The 10,996-nt window shown below is 40.4% G+C and overlaps 1 pseudogene; it reads right to left on the minus strand.

Moving 5' to 3' along the window:
• Positions 1 to 706: 706 nt before the first annotated feature.
• Positions 707 to 881, minus strand: LOC123459583 (annotated as a pseudogene).
• Between the last annotated feature and the right edge of the window lie 10,115 nt (positions 882 to 10,996).

The raw sequence follows: 10,996 nt of genomic DNA on the forward strand, positions 1-10,996 counted from the left end.
TAACTTTTGGAGAGTATGTTTAATAGTATATATATACATATATATTTTAGATGAGGACCATTGTTTGAGCATGAGGCTGTACCCTAAAGTAGTGGATATGTCTTAAGAGTTAATTTTGTTATAAGCACTGGACTTAAGATGTAAAAATTGAGACAGTTACTTTACATACAATAGAGTAGAATCTGGTCTTTTTTGAGCCAAAATAGTTAACTAACTATTAATATAACCCTTGATAAAAATTTTTTGAAAGAAAAAGTATCATTTGACATACAATGATTTTGGCTTAAACTTGATAGCTATTGATTTTATGTACCACAGAAGTTTTTATAAACATAAAACAATTTTATGTTTTACCCATGACTTAAATTTGATAAAACTTAAGCAAGCTATCCCAACATATTTTAGCCTGAAAATTAATTTTTTTGTTTCTTAAAGTTTGGAAACAGTTTAAAAACCTTTTTTTTTTTTTACTAGCTCACATAACTATATTTATCTTTTTTGTCTTTCTTTCTTTATTTATTTATTTTTTCTTTTCACAATTTTTATTAACATTTTCCATGATTATAAAAAATATCCCATGGTAATACCCTCCTTCCTCCCCTCCCTCCCCAGTTTAAAAACCTTTAACTTTAGGCATGGTGTTTAGGTTTAGCCTGAAAATTTTTTTCCTTTTCTTTTTTGTTTTCTTTTTTTTTAAATTCCCCCGAGGGGGTGCACCATTCCTAGAGGTACTGTAATACCAGGTTGATGCATGGAGTGGACACAGAACTCTGAGCTATAAAAATCTATTTAATATATTGTCCTCGGATAGAGGACGTATCAGATATTAAACTGATAAGAACAGATACTACTTGATCTTAGCCAAAAGGCTGAGAAGCGATTATCTTTCTTATAAGGCTATTAAAAATTACACCAAATTGATTAATCATATTACTAACAATAAAGTAGTCTTAATATAATTTTATGTCATTAATACCAATAACACACTGGGAAATTATTTTATTAGAAGTAACTAAGGCAAATTGTATTTTCTTGAGGCAGGCTGGCCTAGAAGTCAGGTCAGTTGTCTCTTCCTTTTAAGTACATTACAATTTTTTTTTAATACCTGACAAATTATAAGTTGCCACTTTAGAGAGAATTCTGTTGTTTTTAATAATTTTTTATGAAAGTTGAAGTTGACCTTAAATTTAGTAATTATATTTATGATATCATGTAACAAAGTTGATATATATATATACATATATATATGTATGTATGTATGTATGTATGTTTGTTTGTTTGTTTTGTTTTTCGAGGTAGGGTCTCACTCTGGTCCAGGCTGACCTGGAATTAACTCTGTAGTCTCAGGGTGGCCTTGAACTCACGGCGATCCTCCTACCTCTGCCTCCTGAGTGCTGGGATTAAAGACATGCGCCACAGTGCCAAGCTTGATATATTTTTTTATATAAAACTTTAGTTCTTTATAGGCTGTAGTTAAATGTGACCTCTTTTTTGCCGCTTTTTGGTGTACTTTTGTGGCTGGGTGGGGGCTGTATCACCTTAGATCAGCCCTGCCTTACTTCCAGCACTCCCCAGGGGTCCAGTCTAGTACATGTGGAGGTAATGGCCAAGAAGACAGCTGGGAGGCCAAGGATTCTGACTACCTGAAGGGGAAAGGGGGGGGGGGGGCTCCAGGATTGCCAGGAGGCCTCTGAAGAAGGTGGCCTTTTCTTTTTTAACTGCAAGGAGAGATTTTAGTGATTGGGCTTTCTGGGAAAGTTGGCGAGTTGCCTGTCGAATGACTGTTTCTAAATCACAACCAAGGGTTACAGGGGCACAGAAGTGACATGGTTTAGGATTCTAAAGATAAGGTGGAGGTTCTGCTATGGTCACCATAGGAGACGACCATTCAGGTTTATGATATCTGGCAGCCTCACCCTCTAACCCTGATTCCTCATCTGGGGAAAGAGGAGAATTAGGGGGAGGGCTAACTATAGATTTGGAGAGAATAGGATAAATAGATTTAAGGGCAGGTGGGTCAAGTGGGTCATCTTTGGGGATAGGAACAATGACAGAAGGGCACGGCAAAAGGGGACCATTTGTCCCACCCAGTGCCTTTGCCTCAGGCCACCACAATGTCTGCCTGGAGGGTGGGGCGATTTGGGGGAGGTTGCTGCAGCCCCTGCGGCTACTGCCATGCAGGGATCCTGATGGCTGGGAGTTAGTTTGAATAGAAGGGGTCTGGTTAGGTTTAAGGTCATTTTTAAGAAAGAATTCTCCATCCCTAACAACTTTTGGAATGTCCAGTTCGCACTGGTGAATCTGTAGGACATCATTTATTAAATTCCAATAGGAGAAGATCTGAACCGGGACTTTCTCAGGGCCAAAAGTCTTATAATAGTTTTTTATACAATCACCCACTCTCCCCCATCTTTTTTCATTAATGATACCTTCCTGGGGAAACCATGCACATAAATCTTCGAAGAAGAGAAAAAAGTTAACAAGATCTTTTTTTTAAACTCTTGTCCCACAAATCTTGAGGGAGTCTTTAAGTCCCTGGATAAAAAGTTTCTGCTTACTGGGCTGGAGAGATGGCTTAGTGGTTAAGCACTTGCCTATGAAGCTTAAGGACCCCGGATCGAGGCTCAGTTCCCCAGGTCCCACGTTAGCCAGATGCACAAGGGGGTGCATGTGTCTGGAGTTCGTTTGCAGAGGCTGGAAGCCCTGGCGCACCCATTCTCTCTCTCTCCTTCTATCTGTCTTTCTCTCTGTGTCTGTCACTCTCAAATAAATAAATAAAAAGTTTTAAAAAAAAAAGTTCCTGCTTACTGAGGGTCTGTCCCATGATAGAAAAGGAAAGCGGAGAGACAGCAAGACCAAAGGGCAATGTTCCTAGTCAGAGAACTGGCATGGGGGATTTCCCAGTGAGCTTGATGTAAGCCTGTCTGCAAATTTAAGAACTGGCAGCTGCTCTAAGGGCATTCACTGGCTGTTGCATAACCAGGTTGGTTGGTAGGAAGAGAGGCTAGATAGGAGGTCTTTGCCAATGCCCGAATTGTCTATTGGGATTCACACAGTGAGCTAGGGGCCTTCAGCCAATGCCAGATGGTAGCCTTGGCAAGAGGCTTCAGTTGCCCTGTCGTTATGTTGCACCAACTGAAAGTAAAAGGAGGAAAAGAAGTGCAAAAGGAAATCCCGAAGTTCTTGTGTCATGCAAATCTGACTAAATAGTCTTTAATAGTTTGCCTAGAAGTCTGCATTGCTTGTCTTACCTTAGCGGATCTGTATCACAGGTGGGTTTTTCTGTGGTGATCACAAAGCAGTTCTGTATTACAGGTGCATTGCCTGTAGTGATCTATGTGAACCTTTACTCACCCCCTGGTGGGGTGGTGGTCCAATGGCGAGGATGGCTGTCCACTCAAGTGATGTCCAGGTCACACTTCCTACCTTGAGCCCCACATTTGGGTGCCACTTGCCCCAGCAAGCAGGGAGTTGAACAAGGACCAGAAGAGAAGTTAATCTGAGTGGAAAAAGGCAAACAGACACAAGAAGGAGACCATGCTAGGTGTTTGTCAAGGCCTCAAGGTTTTATTTTTTCCACGTAGGTTTATACAGGATTGTCAGGGGAAGGGAACATGGTCAGGGCAAGGAGTTGTAGAGGGAAGGGGGCATGGTTAGGGCAAAGATCACAGAGTTACTGGTTAAGTCGTAATGCCTTTGTTTCTTCATCAGCTACCGGCAGATGGGGGAGTATTCAGTCAGGTGTATGATCCCATTGTTTCTGGTAGTTGAATATTAGGTGAGGAAGTAGAAACTTAACTTGCTATATGGCGGTTTCTGTTAACATGGCTGAGGTTTGGTTCATAGCTCCCAACACACTTTTATTACTACAGGATAAAATATATACCAAGTCTTCAGATAAGTGTGGGAGAGACACTTTGATGGAAAGAATTTTCCAACAATTCATCATTAACCATAAAGCTTTGCTCAGCAGCCAAGTAAGTCACAGAAATGAGAAAACTCTATGGACAACAGCTTGTTTTCAGGGGCATTGCTTCACAGAACACCAAACTACTCCAGGGATGGTCGATGAGGGTTTTATTTTGTGGGAATGTACCAAATTCTTCCAACATCTCGGGGGTCCATTACATTTCCAGTCTTTGGTGACACTGTTAACTTCAAACCAAACATGGGCCATTAGACTGTCTAAAGGCTCTATGCTTTTGATCCAGCAAATGTGTATTAACTGTTCCTCTGAAGACTCTCTTGCTTAGGTTGGCAAAGGCTGGCTAACCTGGTCTATCCAGTTGGAAACTTTCTAGTGAACTCAAAGAATTCAAAGCACAATGATAAAACTTAAAAGAAAGAGAAGGAAGGGATACTGCAGAAGAAGAAGGGAGTGCATCAGGGACTGCTCAAGGTGGAGATTCAAGGGGGAACTGATATGGAAGCTTGCTTGTCTTTCCTTTAATAGTCCCAGCTGGTATTCTAGGTTGGCAGATGGCTCTGTTCCAAGAGGTCATTCAGGGAAATGCATTTCTTCCATTGTCATACCCCCAGTATCCACTCCATTGTTCAGTCTGCACTAATACTACGTTTGACAATAGAAAAATGCAGAAGCTTAAGGTAATTAGAGGATGACAATACCGATTTTTAGCAAGTATTATCAGTCCCTTTGTGTCTGCTAAAATTAAGTTAAGCCATTTTGATTCTGCAAATGTTCTTTGGTTAGTTTTTAGAAACCAAAACAACTTTTCTTGATGTGTAGTTCATATTTAGTTACTCTGTTAGTCTGCTATATTAGTGTGCCCATTTGCAGATGACATATCACCAAAACAATACTATATTTGCTTGTGATGTACTGATAAGATGCATATGTACAAATGGGAAGGAATAAAGAGAACTTACTGTGAAGCAGAAAGACATTTTAGGTTTTTCCTACTTAGACAACAGTAAAATCCCATGGGTGGATCAGGTTTTGGTGTAGACCACAAAATACCAAACATAGGTGCTGGGCACATTAGTAAAATTACACTGTTCATTGCAATGTTCAACGTTGGGAACAGGCCTCTATTAATTCCATGACAGGGACCACAGTGATACTGTTTGGCTGCACATGAGGACTCTAGGATCATTTTAGCAAATAATAATAATAATAATAATAATAATTAATAATAATAAAAATAGATAGATAGATAGATAGATAGATAGATAAATAGATGGCATTTTAATCTTTTATATAAGCATCAAAAGATGACATTAAGCTAAAATGAAGTTATCAGTGACATTATACTCAAAAGTAAGGATCACAGGAATTTGGAAGGTGCATCCAAGAAAGTAAATTACAGAATTAGAAAACAAAAGCAACTTAGAAAACTATGATAGATTAATTGGTCATTAAGCCTATCAAGGTGATATTTAATAAAGACAAATAAAATGAATTTCCCTTGCATTCTGAATCCAATTTTTTAAGTAGAGTTTGGAGAACATATAGTTTAGTAACAGCATGGGTAAAGGGCTTTAGGTTTTATTATTATTTTTTGACACAAAGATGAAAGCTTTTATTTGGAAAAACAAAAGCTTCCAGGACTGGCTCACAAGAGAGGAGCACAGCCAACCTGAGTTTCCAGATAGTAGACTTTATAGGGCTTCAGTTGGGTGAAGGTGAGGAAGAGAAAAGCTTAATAAGAAAGGCTCCTTCAGGGCTGGAGAGATGGCATAGCGGTTAAGCGCTTGCCTGTGAAGCCTAAGGACCTCAGTTTGAGGCTCAGTTCCCCAGGTCCCATGTTAGATGCACAAGGGGGTGCATGCATCTGGAGTTCGTTTGCAGTGGCTGGAAGCCCTGGCGCGCCCATTCTCTCTCTCTCACTCTATCTGTCTTTCTCCCTGTGTCTGTCACTCTCAAATAAATAAATAAATAATGAACAAAACATTAAAAAAAAAAAAAGAAAGGCTCCTTCAGGGGAGATCTAAGATAGCCAGGGTGTGATACCAGAACAGTGACCAGGTGACTTATGAGATAAGGGGGCAGGAAATCATGACCTGGGGCATTTTTAGGCAAGGAAGGGATAATGGCTGGGCAGTTTCTTGGGGAATGTGGATAACATACTTCCTTATGTCTCTGTCACCCTTCTGCTGTCCTAGGCCCATCCCAACTTAACATATTAGCCTTTTGTTAATGATAAGAGATGAAGGTTAATTTCTCTTCTGTAATATATTCATGCTGACTATAGGGGCAATGAGTTCTCATGGGAGAGGCTGGATAATGCCTCCCTTCAGAGCAGGTGATGAAGAGGCAGTTTCATGGTGGCCAGAGGTGACAGAGTGGTGAGATTGATAGTGAGCACCCTCTGACAGTGCCAGGATAGCATGCTGTTATGACTTCATCCTGAATACAACAGAGACTTTTCTCATACCATCCTTGTATTGAGCTGGCTTTGGGGCAGTTGCTGGTGACATTCGTTATAGAGAAGGTGAGGGAGATGGGCTCTGCACAACTGCAAAGGAGGGAGAAGACAAAGGAAAGAATAGCAAGGCTGAATTGTGGTGGGTATGGAAGCTGGTACCAGGCAGAGATGGTCTGAAGCCTTCATAGGGTCAATGGTAGCTTGGTGGTCTGGTCAGGGGAAAGGAGGTCTGGTCACCCAAGAGGGCAAACGGAAGCCTCCAAGCACCAGTTGTGAGGTGTGGGAATAATCAAGACCATGCAAACCACTCTGAGGCAAAAATGAAAGCTTTTATTCAGGAAAAACATGAGCTGTGACTGCATAGTGAATTCCAAGTCAGCCTCCAGTTTTATTGTTTTATTATTATTATTATTATTATTGAGGTAGAGTCTCACTCTAGCCCAGGCTGACCTGAAATTCATTATGTAGTCTCAGGATGGCCTCAAACTTGCAGCGATTCTCCTACCTCTGCCTCTGAATTCTGAGATTAAAGGCATACACTGCCACACCTAGCCAGTTTTAGTGTTTTAGGTTGCTTAAAGAAAAAATGTGCATAACTAGAAAAGAATACTTAGTCTTGGATTCCATTTATAAAACATGACAGTATTCAGCAAAACAGAGGTAAATGTTCTGTTGGAATATGACACCACACAATGTGAGCATTGTGCCTGATTCTGAGGCACAACTTAGCAGGACCTCTTTAGTTAGGCTGTCTGGGTTGTGATACAATGAAATTCTTAGGCACTACTTTCACCTTCAGAGTGAAGCTGTGCTGATCATTTTCAATCAGTCAGCTTCTCTCTTGTGTGATAGTCTCGCACGATGTTCTAGGCTGGCATGTGGTGCTGTCCCATGAGGCTGTTCCATCTTCATTGCCTTGTCACCTATCACAGGGCTGAAATGGAGATGTTGTGCCCAGTTTACTATTGTGCTGACTGAGGGCATGTTCATTGCTTTCTGATGCTGGCCACTCAGCACCCCTGCTCACAACCCACTGTCATCTGTAATTATTCACCCCCATAACTGCTCTGGGGACTGAGGAGTTACTGCATATATATTAGTATACAACTATAGTTTCATAATATAAAAGACAGTCAAAGCTTGCCCAGATACTCTGAAAAAGCAGGAAGATGGCAAGTTCAAACCCAACTACAATGTGAGTTCAGGACAAGTATAGACAAGTATACAGTGAGGTTTTATCTGAAAATATAAAGTAAAAATGGGATGTGAATATAGCGCAGGTGGTAGAATGCCTGCCTAGTATGAACTTCCTCAAGGTTCAACCCACACTATTGCAAATAAATAATAAAGAGACAGGAGAAGGAGCATGAAGGACAGTGGATGATTTTTGTTCTAGAGCACAATGTGCTCCAACCTTTTGGAGAAACAGTGAGTTTCTAAAATCGTAGGTAAAGAAAGAACTTCAAAAATTGAATGTTTCTCTCAAAAGCTATTACCTTAATATTGTGGGGACTTGAGATCTTAGTTTAAAGCAAATAAGTAAAGGTCCTTTTGAAATAGTGGTCAGAAAATAAGAGAGTTTCCTTTCTGAGTAAACATTCCCTCTTATTACAAATTCTAGAGTACCTTTGGACGTCGGGCCTGTAGTATTTCTTGAAGTGTTCTAATTGTCCAAGTTAGATCATTCAGCTCCTTCAAGTGGAGGCTTCCAGGTAGATTTTATGATTCTATCTAAACCTGTGATTATAGATGATAGGGTAAGAGAAAGGAATACCATTTATTGGGGTTTTGGTATGAGAAAATTCTATCAGCAGTCCTGTGAGATAGGAGTTACCCAGATATTACTGGTGCTCAGAAAGATCAGTGTACATTGTCTCTGACTAAACTTTTGGGTGTCCTTGTTGGGATTGCAAAACACATTGGTCTGACTGCTATTCCCATAATGTTTTTACTATGTTGTTGCTGCCACCCAGAGAGAAGGTCAAAACTAGATCAAATGTCCTTTGTTATTTCCTTCCCTCTCCCAGTGCATTAGCTCCTCCAAATCCTTTATCTTATTAAGGATTATTGCATGGATGGCATTGGCTGTTCTGTAAAACTGAACACAACAGCAAGATACAACCACTATAACATCCTGTCCCTCCTTCAGCACGTTCTCCTGAGCCCAATGACTGATTTGTCACCCATGTTTTCTCTACCTAGAGGCAGAGTGGGCATGCATTTGAAAGCTTCTACCTCTCTCCCTCCCTCCCTAGGCAAGCAGTGAATGGATTCTCCTATGAGCCCAATGCACACACTAAGAAAATGAATCATCTTCTGCAGTAACCTGCCTGTTTGCTGCTGAAATATTTTCCTTTATTATTTTGAGTGTTGTGGAAAATGTAAAGTTTAACTTGAAGTTAATTCTTTTTCCCTTGTGCATTGGAATGGATGTCAAAATTGAATTAATCACCATTGAAGCTTTGACCATAGAAAATTTACCCATTTCCTCCAGAGAGGATTATACACACAACACCTTTTTGGTCTCCTTAGTAACTGGCCTCTGAGATTTCCCTTATGTATTTGCATGCAGGCAAGCACAGTGAGTAATGGGAAAAGGGAAATGGTTCACAGCATGTAAGAGTATACTCTGAGTTGGATATTACCTGTAACTCTGTTCACTAGTCATCTCCTGTTATACATATTCACTTGATGACTCTGTTGTAACCTAAGCATTGATTCAACTGCAGATGTTGGGCCCTGAAAGGCCCGGGCATGAGGCCTAGTGGAACTTCCTGAGCCTAGCTAGAGTTTGGTGACCTGTCTCTGGCCAGCTAGAACTCAGCAAGACACCTAATGGCTTCTTGCCTGTCACCTATGCATTGGAGTTGGAATTATCATTTCAATAGTCACAGTTTACTGTTGGCCCTTACCTCTCCCTCACATCCTCAAATCCCCACCTTCGTCCCCAACATTATATAGTCAACTGCTTACAACAATAAAGCAAATTCCTGTGAGTTCCTGCTTCCACAAGACTCTCGACTCAGGGTGGTTTTTCTCTGGGGAATAGGAGAGGTTTCTGAGTCATTCAATGTCCACCCTTCTCCTCAACCCCTTGGTGGGAACCAGCTTGCCTGGTCCCTCCTCAGCACTACCTGCCAGCCAGGGAGGAGCCCAGCATGCAGGGTTAGTGTGGGGATAAATATGAACAATTACTAGTGACCTCAGGGAAAGTTTGCTGCTATATAATAGATGCTGATACTGGTGGTAACCCTGTATTGTGAAATGTATTCTTTCTTGTGTTTTTCTTGACATTAGCCTTGGTTGCAATTAGTGCTAGACACACAACTCTGTAAAGACAATGGTGGACTGGACAGAGGAAGAAGATAAATAAAGTACTTGTTCAGCTTTACCATAGGATATTATATTGTAAGAGTTGGTTTAGGTAGTTCTATGTGATTTTATTTACCTTATTCGCAAAAGTTTACTTTTCTGAAAAAATTAAAAATAAAACAACAATGAACAACTTTTAGATCAAGACTTAGAGACCCATGTTCTAGGTATTGTCAGCATCACCCAACTGGGGCCTGCTTAGTTTCTTTGAGTTTCCTCCTGGAAACTGAAGGATCCAAACAGATGATACTATTAACCCTTCCAGTTATCAAATCTGGACTCTAATTTGTAGGATCAAATTGAGATTTAAAGTTGAACTACTCAGCTTTTATACTTAATTCTTAATGGTCAGAAGCCATCCAAACTGAAAAATTAGCCTGTTTTCCTCTTCATGATGTTTCCAGAGGTAAGTAATTTGTCCTAGATGACATAAAGTACAAGTACCTTTCCTTCCCTTCTGCTTTCTCTTCCTTCTCTTTTTACTATTTTCTCCTCCTTCCTTTTCCTTTTTCTCCCTCTCTCTCTTTCCTTCTTTGTTTTTTTTTAAATTTTTTTTTAAATTTATTTGAGAGAGACAGAGAGGGACAGAAAGAGACAGATAGAGAGAGAGAGAATCTGCACGCCAGAGCCACCATCCACTGCAAATGAACTCCAGATGCATGCGCCCCCTTGTACATCTGGCTGGCTAACGTGGGTCCTGGGGAGTTGAGCCTTGAACCAGGGTCCTTAGGCTTCACAGGCAAGCGCTTAACCACTAAGCCATCTCTCCAGCCTCTCTTTCTTTCTCTCAAGAAATCCTTTCTTTTTTGACAGGATTCCACTATATGACCTTTGTAGCCCTAGCTGAATTTGAATTCTTAATCCTCCCATCTCAGTCCCACAAGTACCAGGATCACAGGCATGAGCCACCATATCCATCCTTGATTTTTTTTTAATTTTACCACAAGTCAATATGCTATTGTCATCAAAATGACAATATGCTATTGTCATCAAGGCTTGTTAGAGAAACACTATCATCTGTACCTGCTCTTCTTTTTCCACTTACCAAAAGCAGATATTTAAAAAAATATTTTGAGCCAATTTTTTGGTCATTTTTCTCATTATATCTAAATAATATTTTGTTCCAGCTTTAGATACTACCTGTGGTGGTTTGATTCAGGTGTCCCCCATAAACTTAGGTGTTCTGAATGCTAGGTTCCCAGCTGATGGATATTTGGGAATTAATGCCTCCTGGAGGG

Source organism: Jaculus jaculus, chromosome 3 (genome assembly GCF_020740685.1).
Source record: "Jaculus jaculus isolate mJacJac1 chromosome 3, mJacJac1.mat.Y.cur, whole genome shotgun sequence".
NCBI lineage: Eukaryota > Metazoa > Chordata > Mammalia > Rodentia > Dipodidae > Jaculus > Jaculus jaculus.